Source organism: Anser anser (assembly GCF_964211835.1).
Source record: "Anser anser genome assembly, chromosome: 3".
Lineage (NCBI taxonomy): Eukaryota > Metazoa > Chordata > Aves > Anseriformes > Anatidae > Anser > Anser anser.
The window spans coordinates 21,042,498-21,063,271 of NC_139722.1; the positions used below are offsets into that span (position 1 = coordinate 21,042,498).

Genomic DNA, 20,774 nt, shown 5'->3' on the forward strand with positions numbered 1-20,774 from the left:
TTTACTTTGGAGGTTGTGTTAGCCTTTATAATACCTGGAAGATTAGCTCTATTTCTATTAAATCATATACATTGTATTTCACTTCAAATGCTACTTTCACTTCATATAATACTTTACAGGTATCTTTTAAGTATATGTGCAAACACTCCATAAAAGAAAGGTGCCACACAAATATTTCCTGGGATAATGCATAGTTTTGCATGTGATCCCAATGTTGTCATGAGGACTGCATGCTAGGTTTTAACATGTCCTCTAAGTCATACGTAAAATGCTCTAAAGCTAATTATTTTTGTGTAAACTAATATTCAGTGTTAAAATATCTGTCAGCATTAACAATGTCATTATTGTAGCTGACCTATTAAAACATATTGGGTAAGACTCAAATGTCACAGCCCTAGTTTATCCTTGGAAGAAAATAAATGATAATCAGCCTAGTTAGTTAGCAGATTTTATGACAGCAAACAGAGTTTGCAGATAGTATATAAACCACAACAGTACACTGCTATTTTATTTTGTTGCTTTCCCATTTGGAATATTTATAACGAGATAAGCCATTGTAGTGTGAGTTCTTTGCAGAAAATGGGAAAATGTCTATTTATGACTTGTATAATGCACGCTTTATATTCTGGGTGTCTGTAAGAGTTGTGAAGCAATACTGTTCACACAGTTCCCTAAATAATTCTCTGTTGTGATGAGCTGACAGAAGAGTGCATTACTTGAAAGAGTAAACATCAAGAAGCCTCCAGGGGTTCTTTCACTTCATTCATTTTGTATTATCCCATTTAGCAATTGTAGTTACATCTCTGCAGCCCTAATAACTGTTCAAGTGAAGTAATGTTATAGTTCTAAAAGATATAAACCTACTGGGCCAAATATAATTGTATGCAAGTTCCAGTGATGGACATGCAGAATAAAATACATGTAATAGCAAGGGGATGTGTGCTTGCCAAATAATCAAAGTAGAGCAAAACTGACTCACTTCCTGAAGACAGGAGCCAAGATCTGTGTTTTTTAAAAAGGCATTCTGTATGAAATCACAAATAATTACAATTCACATTAACATATCCTGAAAAGGAAAGTCTTCTGGACTACTTGGGAAACTTTTCTTGTAAAACAATATTCTGTAACTTTGTAGCTTCTTTATTGTCTCCTCACAATCTGAAAGTGCTCTTTTTTCATTTGGTGATAGGAAAATAAGAGCTATGCTGAATTTATATTTGTCACTCTCAGTGAGGTAGAAGCTCTGGAGAAGTTTGTTAAGGACTGAGAGCCTGTGAGGCTTGTAGGAACTTTAAAAAGTGTGATACCAACATTGGAAGCCCTTGAGTCCATGCTGAATATTGCCATTGTGTTCAAATAGAATTGGAACTTCCAAAGCAAGAGCACGATTGTGGGTTTTAAGTGTATGTCTCAAAAAAAGCTAAATTCAAAACAGGGCCAACACAAGATTAACTAATAAATAAAGAACTTTGGGTATGCTAAATGGAAGTTTACATGTGTATAAATTCTTTTTTTTTCTTTCTTTTTTTTTTTTTTTTGCTAAATAAGCTCTTCATGTAGATAATAATAACGGTAACAACAACAACATTTCATAAGAATCTAGCAGCTGAACCATTCATTTTCTTTGTTTGTGTTTAATCATGCTTGGTTACTGGCTAAGGAAAGAGCAAGCAGAGGAGTGTGCAAAAGGAAAAATCAGTAACCTTAGTGTAAAAAAACCCTGCTAGGAAAACTCCCTTCAGTGGAGAAAGAATATAAATGTCATTTGAGGCAAGGGGAAAGAAAGAAGCACTGACTCTACAGTGCTGAATAAATAAGACTCTGTAAACATTAGCTTAAACTGTGTAGAGTAGCAGTTTGTAGCTTTTTATTTACAAGAAACAGTGGAAGAAGTATTTCAGTGCAGTCTGAACAATTTAGCTTACTGCTGTCATTTCTCATCTGGTGCTTGACAATCTGTTAGCTGGATCCTGAATCTCTACCAGGCTGCATTAGCCAAAAGATCTGGTCCCACCTTCACTGCCCATCAGCACAGATAAATGCAACACATCTCTCAACCTGTATAGTTGTTACAGGTCTGGGCTGAAGCACTGTGGGATGAATTTTGTACTCTTTTACTTATACCTTGCCTTCCTCCTTTGAGAAAGAACAGGTCATGATTGAAATTAATGGAGTGAAACTGCACAAGTCATGACAGTAATTTTAATGGATTGAAACTAATATGCTCATTTAAATTAAATTTCTTATGGCAGACTTTATTGGGACCAGATATCTGTTGACGTACCAATAGTACTTCATAATTGAAAATAAAATGCTTTTTTTTTTCTCTTTCTGAGGCTTTGCCAGTACCCTTAAGGAAAATTGTATATAAAGAAGTTCTATTAAGAATAAAAAGGTAAGTTTCAGAAGATTGCATTCAGAATCCAAGTTAAAACGCTTCTCTGCGTCATTCAACACAGCTATCATATCTTATGGCTAATCAGTAAGAATAAAACAGAAGTATTTTTACAATTTAATAAAGCTGTTGTCACACAGAAGAACAACTTTTCACTATGTTAAATAAAAGCTAGGAATTGTAGGACACGTATGTACATTATGCAGCAAAATGATCAAACCCCAGAAACGTCAGCTTTGTTTCAAACAGTAACGTATGTATGCATGCAGATAAACTCAAGCTTTTTGACAAAGCCTCTAAGGCACACTGCTTCAGAACGAATGAATAAAGGTAAGCCAAATGCTTATTTAGAAGCTGTGGAGGTGCTATATTGGAAAAAATATTTGAATGAAAGAGAAACATCCTAACTTTTTGAGTCTAATCCATTAATCTTTTTTCACTTAGTGATATATCTTTGCTGTTTCTGTTTGTAGGGAACTAGCTAACTGCAATTTTTCTTTCCTTTTAACTGATGTATATACTATGAGAGCATGTAAAATTTAATTAATAAATACACATTTATCTGATTTCATATACTGTAACTCAAAGGGAAATTATAGATATGGATGCAAATTAAAATACTTTTTTATTCTTTCTGGTCTGTTATGGCTGCTTACATTTTAGTAATATAGTAAAGTGGAGCTACAAAACTTGTTTTCTGGGCACCTTCTTTTCTTTAGGGGATGCTGTAATATAGGAAGATAAAAGAAGTAGCCTTTAGTGAACCAAAATAAGAGAATGAGCGTCTTTTCTGAACTCAGCTCTTTGACAGAGGCAGTTTAGAGCCAGTGCAATGTTTATGACTATAGTAATTGGTACTCCAGACTCAGAAGGCTACAGAAATGTTTATCAAGTGTTTAAAAGATGTTAAGCTCTTGTGATTAATTCATTTTAATTTTTATGATAAAATACAATGAGAAATTTATTGTACAGTAATATAAACCAGGGATCATTTCTTCTGCTTCTGTAGGTGATTGATAAGTTATTGCATTATTCACAGTACTACTTGACAAGATGCCCACAAGGCAGCGTACCAAATGGTGGAGGATCAGGGAAACATTTTATCCTTTACTAAACTGATAAAATAATATGATGAATAGAAGGAGAAGAATGCAAAGTGCTCAGTTACTATGGTGATAAAGGTGATATAAGGACTTCTATAGAAGGGAGTAGGATATAAAAGCACAGGGAATTCTTCTTATTAAATATGCACCAGCTAAGCTCTCTGCCTTGTGCTAGTTTGCTCACATACAGTCTCATATATTCCGTTTTTTAATGTCCTTTGGGTAATTACTTATTTATCTCATACAAATCATCTAAGTAAACACAGGTTTAATATAACTTGTTACTGAAGTTTATATACCTCTTGGGCTTTTAGTGTTGTCTGATTAGATTAAGGAGAAAAAAAACATACCAAAAAATACTAGTTTTCTCAAGTTTCCCCTTAACTCTTATAATTAAGTCCGTATTATATGTATTTAATAATACTCTGCTCATATCTACAATTAACTATGGTTCAGCCATATTAACTATGTGCATATTTTCATTAGATTAAAATAAGAGAAATGTAGATTTACAGCACATGTACTGAGCTCATTTTGTAGAAACAGCCATCAAAATATCAGTGATGCCATAAAGGGTAAACAAATCTGGCTTTTAATATTAACTCAGCTTTGAACATTTATCCTGTATACACAATTGAATTAAATTCCTTCTCTTGGCCAGCACATCCCAAACTATAGTTGAGATTATTTTCTGAGGTTGTATGCATCACCAGTGGTGTCTCTATCATAGTGCATGCAGAATAAATGCGTTTTCAGAAAACTGGATCATGAAAAACATATATAATCCATTATCTTCAGTCACAGTCTACTGAAGTCTTCATCCTTAGTCAGCAGACTAATATATCTGATCTGATTTCTCACTCTTTTTGTTCCCTCCTGAAAACAAATCAAATGGAACAATTATTAATTTACCATGAAGTAATTCACATATTTTACCCTTAGACCCCGTATGATCCTGTCCTTTCTCTCAATATTTTTCAGTCACACCTCTCCAATTTGCTCTTTGGTGTAGCTTTAAATTTACTTTTTCTAGCTCTGAGAAATTTTTACCCCATGTTTAAAGTGTTCTTAAAAAAATAAAAAAATAAGAAAGTCAAGCTTCTATTTGTTTCCTTAACAGAAAATTGCAACACTTGCATCTTTATTGAAAAACATTCTTAACTAATATTGCAACAAACGTCTTGATCCCCATATATACTTAAATAATGATCTCTTTATTTAAGCAATGAGAAGAACGGCATTTTCTGGACCACCACCAATGAAATGAGTGCTTAGAAAATCGCATCCTCAATTTCAAAGCATTATTATATTGGTGATATAGAAATATTTAATAAAATAATGCAGAAATATTAATTATATTGTTTGTGGATACTTCAATAAGAAAAATAGCAACATTATCATAAATCATGAATATATTCATACATTCATATAACTACCTGAAAGGAAGGTGTGGGGAGCTTGGGGGTCGGCCTCTTCTCACTGGTAACTAGTGATAGGACTAGAAGGAATGGCCTCAAGTTGCACCGGGAGAGGTTTAGGTTGGAAATTAGGAGACATTTCTTCTCAGAAAGAACAGTCAGGCATTAGAACAGGTTGCCCAGGGAGGTGGTGGCGTCACTGTCCTTGGGGTATTCAAGGAAATGTTGGACCTGGCACTTAGGGACATGGTTTAGTGGGTGGCATTGGTAGTAGGGTGATGGTTGGACCAAATGATCTCGAAGGTCTCTTTCAACCTTAACGATTCTATGATTCTATGATATTTATGGCTCATTTATTTAAAACTTCTATTTGCAGTATGTTTAGCAGTAGTCCTATCATGGTAAAGAAAGAAAAATAGATATACAGGTTTCTGCCCAACATGTTTGAAGAAAAACATAACGACAAAATATTCTTATGTACTTTCCTTTTTGACAAATAAGCTTTATTATAACTTTTGAGATCTCTGATTCAGTCTTCTGAACAGCTGAACATTACAATATATATACATGAAGAAAACTGGAAAGGAAAACCTTTTATTTCCATAAATACATATAAAAACATAATTTCATGATGGAGCAAAAAACAGTATAGAATTCGTCAAATCCTGTTTCATTTAATTCTCAGCTTAAATCTAGAGCTGCAAACACTTAACCTATGAAGCTGTGGGTGGGTCATGATTCAAAAGATCAAGTGCTAATAAACCAAACTTTCATTTCAGTCAGCTTGAGAACCACTGCATTACATCTCTTCTTACTTTGTGTGGAGTTCAATATAACAGACTTTCTGAATATATACTACAAACACATGAAAAAAAAAACAAAAAACATTTCCTTTCAATTGATGTGTAGAACTCAGAACAGTTTTCAACACTGGTTAAGCCTCTGATAAATCAGAGAAAACAAAAACTAAAACAAAAACACATTTTTATAATACTAATTTTATAAAACCACCTTAATAGTTCAAGGCAATAATATTGTCATTACGTGGAAGGAAAATAAATGCATGGGTTAAATGTCTAACTGGAGGAAAGTCCTATTTTTTGAATTCAATACAAACCTTTTATTTCAACTGATAATTATACTATTGAGACTTTGTTCTGATAAGCAGTCTTGTTTGCCATCCTAGCTTCAGGCTGCTAAACACTTATTACCTCTTTGTTTGATTGGATTTAATTTTCCTTACTAGGTTAAGCTTTCTAATATAGATTAACAGTGAAAGTGAACAAAAGTAAACAAACCTTTATGCTCTTGAGATTGTGAGAGACAAACACATTCATCATTTAAAGGACACACAATGGTTAATGTAGTGCAGTGTGTGCCTCAGACAATCTAGGAAACAGTTACCATTAAATTTCACAAGCGTACAGGCTCCCAACTTGTAACCTAACTTCTTGTTAGGATTTTGAAATTATAGGATATTAATTTGCTGTTACGTATTTATTAAAGCATGTTTTGCTGTCATCTTGCTGTCAGTAAGAATTATCTCAACTATTCACTTCTGCTGCATGCCCCGGGGATGTTTATACAGACATTCAGTCTTACAGTTCTTATATTTACTTATCTCAGTAATGTACCTCCATCTAATTCTGGTGGTGGAACTGATGGAAAGAGTCAAATGAATAACCTTATGAAATCATAGATTCTTAGAAAACACAGCCTAGAAATGACTCCAAGAAATCATCTGCACCACATTCCTGCTGCCAAGTAGTATTAATTCTATCCTAGCTTTTTCAATTTATGTACCCCAAAAAAAATTCCTATGGAGGTCTGGCTCCCTATATAGGAAATGTAGGATTGCTTTTCCTACTTCCTGTTTTTAGGAGTTTCACAATCAGTTCACAGCCTCAGAGAATCTCAGTTATTGCAAACATATGACATTAAAACATTCCTGATATACATGTGCTCAAAGTGTTCTAAAAATGTAATTCCAGCCTGTCATTTTTTTAAAATACTTGATTACTCTTTCATCTAAAAGATTTCCCATGTGTCTGAAAGTCCTCAGCTTCACAGCAGACTAATAAAGGCAGTCACTGTAAGTCACCAGTATTTCAGAGGAAAAGGTATTGAAAAACAAGGAAGCATTCAGCTTCCACAACTACTAAATCCATGCCCTCCTGGCACAGATATGGAGCAGAGATTCATTGTTCTGTTTGTTTTCAGCTCTGAACATACACCAGCAGAAATACAACAGAGGCTACAACTTCATTGCATATAGGTCACTGAACATCCATGAAAGACTAACAATTTTCATTAATCACTGACCTGATCTCTATTCCAACCAATAGTCTAAAGAGGAAAGATGCCACAATTCTTTCCTAATAATTCTAAAGGCTCCGTTTCCTCAGTAAAGTTAGCAGTAAATCTTCAGAGATAGATGATTGTCAAATTATTATTCCTTCTTCTTGAAAACAGAAGTGGGTCCTATATTTTGAGAGTATCTGTTTCTACATTATTACAGCTCAAATAAACAAGGTCTGGCTACAACAAAGCTATCTTTCTTGCCCTGAGATCATTGCAAAAAAGAAAATGAATTAGAAGTACAAGTCAGCAGTTTCCACCTGGGCCAATCTCATTAATGAATCACTGTAAAGTGTCTGGAAAAGCTTACAGCTTTTCTGTTGGACTCTCTCATGGCCACAGCACACTTTTTGGTCCTTAAATAGAGAAATGTGGCACACCACCTCAAAAAATTCCCAAGCTGAGACTGTGGGGTGCTCAGAGGTTGCAGTGAAGGAAATACCACTTTCTACTTGCTGTATTGTTAGCCTTCCTCCTTAAGTGTCCTTGAACATCCACTGTCAGAGACAGAAAACTACATTTTGGTCTTACTCAATGCAGCTATTCTTGTGGTCAGTGTGTCTGAGAGTTAGGACTTTATTTAGCTAGCAAATGTGGGTGGATAAATCTTGCTATAGGCTTGGAAGCTCTTGAATATCTTCCCCCGGTTTTACAAAGACTGACCCCATTTTACAGGTTGGTTTTCACCTTGCATCAAGAATATTACCACAGTGGATATTGTCTTTCATTCAGCCACCCAAACCATTCTCTTTTGTGAGCTGTTTCTATAACATACTTTTTTTAGACACCTTTGATTTCTTGTCTTGAGCAACTAGATGGAGCTAAATAAGATGCAATGATCTAAATGTATTGACCATTGATCCTTGTGCAGCATGCTATTTTTCACTGGGACGCTAGTATCTGTACTTCAGGTGCCTGTAGAAAGATCTCTTCCTGTAATATTTGTCTCAGACTTCCTGTTGAGTTATAATGCTTTATAAATATAAATTCATCTCCATCACAAGTGTTTAAAATAGGATGTAGCACAAAACTGATGAGGAAAACATAGTTTATTCCACAAATAGACTATCTTACGTTTGACTTTTTTCAATGATTTACCAGTAAATAAAACTTAAACGACTCTTGCTACTTAACAAGTACTTAACAAGTAGCAAGACTTATAACACTTAGGAAGTGTTACATGTAATCTTAAGTATGATGCTTCACTCATCTATTTATTACAATGAAACTATTTTTTCTTGCAAGGAAAGCAGAAGAAATTTTTACTGCTTTTGGTTGAAATAGACTCAATTTTCTTCATTGCAACCTATATATAGTTATTTTATTTTTTTCATAGCAGCCTATATGATGCTACATTTTGGATTTGTGATTAATTCAATGCTGATAACTCTGATGTTTCAGTTGTTGCAGAGCAGTGCTCACACAGAGCCAAGGACTTTTCTGCTCCTCATGCTGCCCTGCCAGCAAGGGGTTGGGGGTGCACCAGGAGCTGGGAGGGGACACAGCCAGGACAGCTGGCCCAAGGGATGTCCTACACCATGTGGTGTCATGCTCAGCAATAACAGCTGGGGGAAAGAAGGAGGGAGGGGGGAATGTTGGGAGTGATGGTGTTTGTCTTCCCAAGAAAATGTTCCGTGTGATGAGCCCTGCTTCCCTGGGAGCGGCTGACACCTGCCTGCTGATGGGAAGTAGTGAATAGATTCCTTGTTTTACTTTGCTTGCACACATGGCTTTTGCTTACCCTAGTAAATTGTCTTTATCTCAACTCATGAGTTCTCACACTTTTACCTTTCTGATTCTCTCCACCATCCCACTGGTTGGGAGTGAGTGAGCAACAATGTGGGGCTTAGCTACTTACTGGGGTTAAACAACAACATGATAATAAATAATATTTTAATAATAATTATAATAAATACAATAAATTCCCTATAATTATACCTGTTGATCTGATGAAAGCTTTCCATTAATACTATTTTTTAATTAAGAATATATATATAGATTTCTTGATAATGAGGATACCTCCCCTGTGACTCTTCACCCTAAACTTCCTATTTTAGACAAAAATATTGGAATAAAAGGAAGAAACAGAAATTTAGAGCCAGTGCAATGTATATGATATGAAACTTATTTATAAATAAATGTATATGTAAAAAATGAATAAATAAATGAATACAGACATTTGAAAATTTGTTACAAAAGTCCAGCTGACTTCAAATGGAAATTTTGCCTTGGCAAAATGGAGTCTAGGGGACATTTCAGTCTAATAATTTAACATAAGTTGATTTAACACAGCTAAATTCCTTTTCAGAATGGTAAAGGTTTACAGATACCACCAGAAATGGGCAAATAGTTTTCAGGCAGTTTGTATTTGTCATTTTAAAATACGAATAAGTACATTACATGATTAGAATTCCTATTTTAAATAGTTCAAGAAATTTATAAATTTAAAAATACAGTGTAATATTTTCAAGCACAGCAGTTTTTGCTTCAAGGTTATTGGATATAAAAGAATATTTGACTTCCATAACCTTACCATACTGTCTATATTGTTGGTGAGATCATAATCCTATGCTTACTTGGAATTCAGAATGGTATCATTCATAGATTTGAAAGCCTTTTCTTGAGGTTGCTGTAACTATAAATATTGTATGATCTAATGCTAGGTAAGAGAGCTAACAGCAATTGCAGTTTTGACTCCATCCAAATTACTGGATAAACACCGTTGAGCTTGGTGATGGTTTTGGCATCAGCTTTTATGGGAGGGCTATCAAAGGAATTGAGAGCACTACTGTCAGCACATGCAACAGGGATGCTCAAGGCTCCCAAAGGTATTTGTCTGCCTAATAGTGATTAACTATGGGAAACAGATGCTTAGGAAAGTATAAGATTCATAGCTTCCTTTGTATTATGTTTTTAAAAAATGTCTATGGTGCCATACACTTTGGCAGGCATACATACTGACACCATTGAAATCCACGTGCCCTTTAAAATTAATTAAATATCATTATCAATATCAATATAGCCCTGGCAAGGACTATTGGGTAGAAGGAGTGCAGTGGAGGATTTCAGTAACATTCAGTGGTTTAAGGGGAAATGTGAAATTCTAAAGGGTTTCTTTGCAGACTCTGCTCTTTTAGGTAACTGAACTGCTGAAATGAACAGCTGCCTTCAGCCATTCTTTCCTGCCCCTGCGACACATGATGATCCAAGATAGATGGTAGGCCTGGAGCTGTGGCAACACACAGGACTCTCATTCCTGAGTCAGGATTAGAATGATTCATCTTGGTTGGCTGAAAAACGGGGATTTTGTCACACATAACAGAACACTCAAAACACAAAGGTCCTGACATTACTTTTCACTGTATGCCAGAGTGAAAGTTAAGTTCTTCAAAAAGGAAATAAGAGAGGGAGCTACAGGCCCACATAATAATGTTTTCTGCTATAGAATCATAGAATATCCCGAGTTGGAAGGGACCCATAAGGACCATCAAGTCCAACTCCTGGCACCGCACAGGTCTGCCCAAAAGTTTAGACCGTGTGACTAAGTGCACAGTCCAATCGCTTCTTAAATTCAGACAGGCTTGGTACAGTGACTGCTTCAGTGGGGATCCTGTTCCAGTGTGCGACCACCCTCTTGGTGAAGAACCTCTTCCTGATGTCCAGCCTAAACTTCCCCTGCCTCAGTTTAACACTGTTCCCGTGGGTCCTGTCACTGGTGTTTACAGTGAATAGGTCACCTGCCTCTCCACTCCCCCTCGCGAGGAAGTTGTAGACTGCGATGAGGTCCCCCCTCAGCCTCCTCTTCTCCAGGCTGAACAGGCCCAGTGCCCTCAGCCGCTCCTCATACGTCTTCCCCTCTAGGCCCTTCACCATCTTCATCGCCCTCCTCTGGACACTCTCCAACAGTTTAATGTCCTTCTTGTACTGTGGTGCCCAGAACTGCACGCAGTACTCGAGGTGAGGTCGCACCAGCGCAGAGTAGAGCGGGACAATCACTTCTCCCTCGACCGACTAGCAATGCCATGCTTGATGCATCCCAGGATATGGTTGGCTATACTTCAAATATACTTCAAATCAGGCACAGGGATTGTGGGCTTTATCCTGTTCCTTCTCACATGCTGAATTTGAAAAATCTCTAGGATGAAAGCTTTATTGAAATGGATCTGTATTTGCAAAATAGTATGAATTCAAGGAATGATCATTTTCCAATTTAAAAATCCCACAGTAATTTCCCTAAATTCCCAACTAGTTTGAATATGTTCATCACATATTGGGCATACATACAGGATACTTAGAGGTATCAGGCTTAGGTAGCTGGGTCTGCTACCACTCAGTTTGGGAATTTAAAGCCTACTAAAATTCTTTCCCGAATATTACATTTACAAACAGGTACAGAAAAAAGCTTCTCACAAGTGCTCTTACAGTTTCAGCTTCATTATCTAGTTTTATAGTTTACAGCCTAGAAAGTTTTCATCAGACTGATTAAAACCTCTTCTCTGTAAAACTGTGCATCATGTTTAGAAAATATGCATCCCACGATTATGAGCTCCTGGAACAGAGCTCTGACCATATGTGCAGGAAAGGCACAAGCTCTCCAGGCTGGATGCAGCCATGGTGGTGATAGCAGATCTGCGTGTGACACTGAGCATATGCCCTGCCTTTAAGAGTGACTGTTATCCCCTCCCTGTCCTGGGAAACCCATCATTACCTTCAGGCCCTTGTATTTCCAGAGGAGTGGTCACACTGCCCTCAGGTATTCACACCAAGCACAGTCGTTTGCTGCAGGAAAAGCAAATGTGCAGACATTTGTGAAGACTCCACTTCCTCAGTTTTTAACTCTACATTTCCATTGGCTACAGACTACTCCCCAAACCTTACTGTCGCAAAATTCAGTAGTTTTGCCTGATTTATTTTTGTAGAAATTGGCCTTGTGTCCCCAAAGCTTTGCATTGAGCTTTACAATGTTTCTTAAACTAAGCTTAGAGCCACTAGCTGCACCATGGCATCCATCAGCAGAGACCTGCAGAGCCCCCTCTGGTTCATGGCACAGTGTAGGGGAATAGCTATCCTCAAAATGGAGCCAAAGCTGAACCTGCTGCTCTTAAAGTGGCTGTAGGGGTATGTCTATGTCCCTACCACTAAATAAAATGGGTCAGACTCCAGCCACTCACCTGAAGATGGCTTAGTGGTATGGCTTGCATCCATTCAGCTAAAAGCCTCTTCTTCCCCAAAGCAGGGCAGCACTGCCCATACAGCCCCCTGGAACAGTCCCAGGCTATTCTTGGGCTGAGTCCAAGCACTGTCTGGGAAAATGATCCCTGTCATGGGCCAAAATTATATCAAGTAATGCACAGGACCAGAGAAAGAACTTATGCCCTGTCCCGTTCACAATCAAAGGCGAAGCCCAGGAAAGGCCAAATATTGGAAAATGCTGTCTGTGAATTCAAGTCTGGAGGAACAGCTCATATCAGTTTACTTGTATACACCCATGCTGATTTGTTAGTAAGCTCTAGATGCATTCAGCTGAAGCTAAAAGCTAATTATGTGTGTGTTTATATAAAAGTTATATGTGACATCAAAGAAATTAAATATTCATAATGACAGCATGAAAGAATTTCATTTATGGCTAAATGAAATGTTTAAAAATAAATGAACAATGTATTCTAAAAATTAAATACCTGTTTTCTCCAACCATGTCCCATAGCTTAGTTAAACAACTGGGAATGCTTCATTTTAATTTTGTGCATTGATTTCAGATGGCATTAATAAAATATATCCTTTTACTGTAAATTATTAATAGAATTTGTAAACACTAACAAGCATCTGAAACCTCACAACCATTCAATGTACCACCTCAACAAGAAATCAACAAGAATATTTCCCAAATGGAAAACAGGTACTCTTGCTAAAAATCTGCATTTTTAGTTACACAGCAAATTCTAAATTCTTCCAGAACACTCCCCTCTGCCCAGAACCAGCCCAGTCACATATATTTCCTTGACAGATGAGGTCTCATCTCATTTCATTGGATTAAATAATGCTTGCAGGAAGAAACACCAACTAAAGACAATAGCTGTAGCTGTACTTTTATTTCACTTATCCTGCAATACTTTCATTCATAAGCGTTAAATTGGAATTGCCAATATTAACTTACCAAAGAGCTGGCGGAAATGGTTTATGTTCTATTTATCCTCAAGGGCCCAATTCAATCATAGCCCTGTAAAATGTCACTGACCCACTTCATCAATTACTGAGGGCAGGTGTGGGAGCTTTATATTTCTGCCTATTGTACCAGTCAAAGACATCTCCCACCTTTTTTTTTTTTTTTTAAATTTATGTGATAACCTGCTTCACAAATTCTGTAAGCTCCTTTGCATTGTAACATTTAAAAGTCAACTTCAATTACACTTAAATTCAGATTTACAAAACAATTCAATTCTTATAGACCTGTTAATAGCAAAGAATATACATTGTTGGGAGAGTTTCAGCTGCAGTTACAAAATGCAGCTGAGAAACTTTAGAATAACCATAAGTGGTTTTGTTTCAGCGTTCTTTACTTGAAAGTGATATTGCAAGATTTTGTAACTTGGAAGTTATGCAGATATTTTCTAGCAAGGTAGACAGGTATTTCCTGAGGCATACATGTCTCTAAGAGGAAATTCTGTTGAATATTTGCTTTCCAGAAGGTAATACCATTTTATAAAGACTCATCACCTATTATTTAGTAACATTTTATCGTATACAATTTTTTTTTCGCTTCCTGTTTTCAAAATACATTTAAAATTCAAAGGCGATGAATGCTTGTAAAATGCTGATTACACTGAGTGAAAAATTACAAAATTTGAGATATACTTCAGATAAATGAAATATTATCTGTCTGCCTGGGGAATACATTTCCTGAGGAAGTTACAACAAATAAAAAAAATAAAATCTTTTGTAATTTAAAAAATAACCTCCTCCTGCCTGCCAGAGATAAGAGATATTTTCTTATAATGTATTCCAATACTTTTGGTTCACCTTATCTACCAGCAGGATCACACATTTAGATGGGATTCATTTTCTGTAATTTTAACACATAAAAATAAGATGTGTAGTTCAAGTTAACCACTGACACTTAATAGAAACACAAAAAGCATCTCTAGAGGGCAATTCATTCCATCCTATGACAGATGTCATTCCACCACTCAGTAGCTATTTTCTCATATTGTTTATCTGCTGCATAAAATTGATCTCAGAGCCATGATGATTGTCATCTTCCTCATGCTGAAATTTTCCTTTCACACATGAACTTCCCTACTTGCACATGAGTCTGAATCTCCAGCCAGCTACTTCCCAGCACCACATTGGGTATCTGACAGGTGATGGTAATCAGCAATACAACCAGCCTGGCTTGCTTTAACCAGCCATGTAAGGCTGCCCACAAGGAAAAAAAAAGGCATTTCCTTGATACATCTCTGGCATCACATAGGTGACCACAAGGAGGCAAGAATACTATTGCTGATGGAGCTGCCTTGGACAGGGGCAGGATGTTGTGTGGCTTTTGTGAGTCTGAGATACAAAGGTGGCCTAGTCCAATGATGGTACAAGGTGACAATCATGTGAGGAGGTGTCTTCAGTTAAAATATCAGCCCCTGAAAGAATGTAAATGCAGAAGGAAGAAAAAAAAAAAAGCAGTGATTTTTTTATGACTGAAAGTGATAAAATAGTAGTTCTTACCCATCAGCAGTTATGCAGCATGCCCAAGAGTAAAACTACTGTTCATTGAATGGATCACTGTTTTCACTGCTGTTTTTAAGTAATGGTGTTTAAAAAATAAAAATAAAAATAAAAATAAATAAAAATAAAAATAAAAATAAAAATAAAAATAAAAATAAAAATAAAAATAAATAAAAATAAAAATAAAAATAATGTCGGTTTGAATTCCAGTCACTATTATATTCTTACCAAAAATGCTTAGAACGTCACTTAATTTATTAAAAGATTGTTTGCAGTTTTCAAAACCAGATGACAGTAGAAAAACAGATTTTTTTTTCTCTAGAACTAATGTTTAATATTTCAATTGTAGATACTAACGTGTTTATGTGAAGCAAAGTAACTGATGCATCTTAGCTGTTCCAAATCTTGGTATATAAAATAATTAGAACAAGTCATGTCTAAAGGTCAGTGAAAACAAATCTGCTCACATTATAAAAACATCTGCCTTTAAAAAACATGGAAAGAAGCCCTACCTTGGAAGTGAGATGGCCACTATTAACGATATGGAAAGAAAAAGCATGCCATTGAAGTGCAGGACCAATTTCTGTATGATTTTGAGAAAAGGCAAAAAGTAGCTCTAAGGGTAAAATAGACCATTGGTAGCTGACAAAATACAGGTCTTATTTGTCTTCCTTCTAGGAAAAAATTCCATGGTAAGCAGAGATAACAATTTTGGGAAGTTCATGTTGGCCTTTCAACTGTGCAAAAAGGGAGGTAAACGGAACTCTAACTCTTATTACCCCTTCTTTGATCTCTCTTTCATCCATCATTAATAAGTCACTGTTCTCAAAGCTGTCAGTATTTCTGCTTTTGAAGACCTTGTTCTTCTGCAAAGGAACCATTGTTAAAAAGCATAAATCCCCTGACAGACAAACTCTAGCCTCGCTACGCTTTCAGGGACCCCATTCCTCCATTACAAATGCAATGGCTTCATGGGCATTAGACCCCACTCAAGTCCACTGAGACACCATTTCTCTTATGTTCCTGTGCCCAGCTGCCTCGAGCTGTGAGGTGCAGACAGCACCCCAAGCTATCAGGAGGTTTGTGCTGCCCACAGAAGAACCTAGAATTGGAAACAGTAGGTTTCACACAGGTGCTCAGCTGGCAGGTGGTCACTAGCTAAAGAAAGCTGCAATACATTAAAGTTGTATTATGTCATCTGGTTCAGCACTCAGTTGAGGAGGATTTGTTAAGAATGCACAGAAAACTTAAAATATGATCAAAAAAAATTTTGTGCTGAATATCAATTTATACATAAGCAAAAATCAGTACTGGGAAACGGTACATTTCAAAACGCTTTAATTCGCTGTTAAGATCCAATATATATATATATATGTTTATATACAAGATATATATATATATTTCAATTAAATTCTGGCCTTTCTTTCACCAGATGTACCACTCAGACAATATAAGTTGACAGACGAAAAAGCCTACATAGAAAACTGAAGAGGAGAGCTTTCTCTAAGCAGGAATAATAACTGACCAAACTACTTTTAAATTACATCATTGCTGCTCTATGTAAATGGTAGATATTAAATATCTGTTTACAGGAATAGTAAAAGTGCAGGCAGTTTAATAAAATGTCTTGGGTTAGAGTGAGGTAAAAGATTTTGGTGTAGCATATGGGACAGCAAAAACAAATATAAGGGGCTGCTGTTTAGAGCCTTTGAATGCTCCAGCAATGGGATCTACCTGAGCCAACAATGCTCCTACCTAGTCGGTGTATAGTACTTCAGACTTACTAAGTGAAGCAAGTGCATTTGTGTATGTCTGAGGCTGTTTAGATTGGCCTTTGAGCTAATTAATTTGGATAGAACATTGCCATGACACACTTCCACAACTTCTACTGTCAGTGATGGCTTATTCAGTTCTAAGAAGAGGGTATCCGTTTGATAAACCACCAGACTTCAGTTTTCTGACATGAGCTCATTTGTAATGGTATTGTCTCCATCAGCTGAGGAAAGCTGTCCTGAACCGTGGAGGAATATGATATGGCAGACTTCCTATAGCACCATACAACTGGCAATTCCTATTTAATTTATATTTGTAATGCTGCCAACATGCATCCACTAAATCTGAGGGATGGATTTTCTGATTTGTTTTATATATCCTAATTTATGTTATGACATACAGAGATATGAGTAAAATGTATTAGTGAGTAACATAAATGTAACTGCATATTGTATTGAGGGCTTACATGATCTGTTTTAGCTGATGTCAGTCCCTTTAGTGCATTCAAATTTCTCAGTGAAGTTTTCCATCAACTGGAATATGAAACAAATGATTGTCTTTTTTTTTTGGCGTGCTTAGTTCTGACTAATCATTTGCTTTTATCGATCCCAAAGATCAAGCAGCAGGAAATCACCAAACAAATAAAAAGAAGAATCACTTCTGAGTGTGTTTCCAGACACTTGATGAATCAACATTATTATCTGTACTGTGTCCTAGGAATGCACGGTGCTGTACAGTGTTAACAGCAAATGATCAAAATTTGCCCATAGAATCCACCTGAAATTGAGAAGATTGGCATTGTACTTTATTGGCATCAGAAAAAGCACAGAAGGAGAAGAAAGCTTAAGCACAAAAAATTTATATATTTATATACATATGGTTAACTTACAGAAAATGTATAGCTCCTACTTGAATGATTTTTCAACTTAGTCAAAGAATTGCATCAAGCATTTGAAATAGCATAGGATGCTAAGAAATGTAACAAAAGAATTTTAAAGTGAAAAAAAAACCAACTTTATCACTTAGTTGTGATAGGTAATCATACAGGATTTTAAATTTATTTGTGTTATTTGATTAAATGTATAAAACTGAGCTTTGAAATAATCCAATGAGAAGACATTTTAGTGCAGAAAAGGTGAGGGCCTTTTATGCATAAGGATTTTGTCATATTCCATTTTATTAACCTCTAGCATCTATTACAAAGCATGTTTTGGACCTCTTAGGGTTCTCTAAATCCAAATATTGGATCCATTCATTCATTCAGTTGATTCTAGGACTGATCTGTTACTTATGTTTCTGGCATAACACCTAAACACCAAAAAGCCATTGTAGATAGCAGGTCAAAGGCAGTGATTTTCCCCCTCTACTGCATTCTTGTGATACCCCACCTGGAGTACTGCATTCAACTCTGAGTACTGCAGCATAATAAAGACAGACCTGCTGGAGCGAGATCAGAGGAGGGTCTTGAAGATGATCAGAGGGCTGGAGCGCTTCTGCTACAAACAGACAGCATGGGTTGTTCAGCCTGGAGAAATGAAGCATCTGTGGAGACCTTATAGCAGCCTTCTGGTAGCTAAAGGGGGACTGCAGAAAAGCTGTGGAGGGACTCTTTGTCAAGGTGTGTAGTCATAGGACAAGAAGTAATGGTTTTAAATTAAAAGAGGGGAGATTTAAGTTAGGTATAAGGAAGAATATATATGGAGCATCTCCCTTATGAGGAAAGACTGAGAGACCTGGGTCTGTTCAGCCTGGAGAAAAGAAGACTGAGAGAGGATCTTATCAATGTTTATAAATTCCTTAAGTGTGGGAGACAGAGGGATTTGGCCAACCTCTTTTCAGGGGTTTGTGGGGACAGGACAAAGGGAATGGCCACAAAATGGATCACAGGAAGTTCCGCACCAAAAGAACTTCTTCACGGTGAGGGTGACGGAGCCCTGGGACAGGCTGCCCAGGGAGGCTGTGGAGTCTCCTTCTCTGGAGATATTCAAGACCTGTCTAGACACCTACCTGGGCAACCTTCTCTAGGGAACCTGCTTTGGCAGAAGGGTTGGACCCGATGATCTCTTGAGGTCCCTTCCAACCCCTACAATTCTGTGAACTAGAAAGAAATGCTTCAGTCAGAGGGTGGTGAGGCACTGGAACAGGTTGCCCAGAGAGGCTGTGGAAGCCCCTTCCCTGGAAGTGTTCAAGGCAAGGTTGGATGGGGTTTTATGCAACCTGGTGTAGTGGGAGGTGACCCTGCCCATGGCATAGGGTTGAAACTGTTCTTTAATGTCCCTTCCAACTCAAACATCTCTGTGATTCTATGATACCCTGTGCTGTTTTCAAAAGAGACACAGAAGACAGAAGAGTTGTATCACTTATCTCTGCTGAAATGTTGTTGTTAACAATAGAAACTCACCAGTTCCTCTGAGTCCACTGAAGGCCTACAGCTGCACTGGAACCTGTTGATACAATCCTGCCTTTTGATCAGAAGTTCTATCCAAGACAAGCTCTGACTCCCTTCTTTTACCATCTCTTCTTAAAGCTCTTTTCAATTATCTGTCACAAAATACCTAAAATTTTCTTAATCTCTATTAAATACCAACAGCTAAGTAAAACAATTTTACTGGGAAAAATAGATCAGAACAGGTCAACTTAATATGCCTAATCTCATGCTTGTCTGTAAATGAGTTAGATGGTTCCACCTGGGTTTAATTAGAGTACCAGAAAGTACTATGCCTCTATTGTCTTTCCCATTCTGTCCTCTGCCCTACTGAAAGTGAATAGAGTGGAGTTACCATCCACTACTGTAACTCATCTTTGCCATTTAACTATCTCCTGAGGTACCTTGTTAAACAATTTTGTGTTCCACAGAAACTGCACACTATCCAAGATCTCCATTCCTTCCTGGCTTAGAACAATTATTTTGTTTTCTGGTTTTCTTTCACACATAAAAGTCTGCCAGCATATCTTCCTGAAGGTGAATATAGACAAAATATATTTCTCAGGTCTTCTTTATATCTTCATGTGGATTAATTTCAGCTCAGGAAGAGCCTTCTATTGTAAACTGTTAACTGCATATCATATTTTTCTCTTCTCTTGGTCTAGATTGGAGGTGTCAACATCAAAACTGTTCAATCCACCTTCAAAGCTGCAAGCAATTTTCATAACACATTTTTTTACATTATTCCAACTCTGTATCAGACATGAATCACGGATGGATTAAACTAATCTGTCACAAGTTCTTAGTGGCGACAGAGAAGAGAAGGTTAGGAAGGGGACTGGGGGGAAGGTGAGAAGTTCAATTGCTTGATATACAGAAGTATGAGGCTAAGACAGAAGTTGGATAGATTAAGCAGCTTGCATCAGAAATGACAGCAGCAGCTAAAATAAATGTAAAATGAACACTGAAAAATAAAAGAGAAAGAAATTCAGAACAGAAACTCAGTGAAAACAGTGTTAAAGAAAGATATGGAAAAGAAGAAGAAAAAAAGAAAAAGGAAAACAAAGAAAAAAAAAAAGAAAGACAAATAAAATATTAAAGGAATAACAAGAGTGTCAGGACAAGATCATGAAAACAATATGAGTAGGGAAGAAGAAATGAAGGACTGTAGCCAAAGGAAGGAAATAAAATTTAAAAGAAAAGTTCTGACTTCTCTGTAGCATAATTTAACACTGTAGTCAAAATGATTAAATGGGAGCTTAGGGGACACAGCAGTGCAGTGGAGCAGAAAAAGAACTGAAAAAGGAACCAACAGGAAGGAGATCAAAAGGTTCCAAAACTTATAAAAAGAATAGCATGGAATATTGCTACTGTGGCATTGTGGGAATTCATATGGGATAGTTGAATCCAGCTCAGGAAAGGAAAGGAAAAGGGAAAGGAAAAGGGAAAGGAAAAGGGAAAGCAAAGGAGAAAGGAAAGGGGAAAGGAAAGGGGAAAGGGGAAAGGAAAGGGGAAAGGGGAAAGGGAAAGGGGAAAGGGGAAAGGAAAAGGAAAGGGGAAAGGAAAGGGGAAAGGAAGGGGAAAGG

General features: G+C 36.8%; 1 long non-coding RNA gene across 1 annotated transcript; it reads right to left on the bottom strand.

The window, feature by feature from the left end:
- Window positions 1-796: 796 nt before the first annotated feature.
- On the bottom strand, window positions 797-20,559 carry LOC310897449. Its single transcript, XR_014582335.1, has 3 exons — window positions 19,165-20,559; window positions 11,983-12,053; window positions 797-4,374 (listed from the first exon to the last, which is right to left on the bottom strand). It is a non-coding gene; the product is annotated as an uncharacterized lncRNA (long non-coding RNA).
- Between the last annotated feature and the right edge of the window lie 215 nt (window positions 20,560-20,774).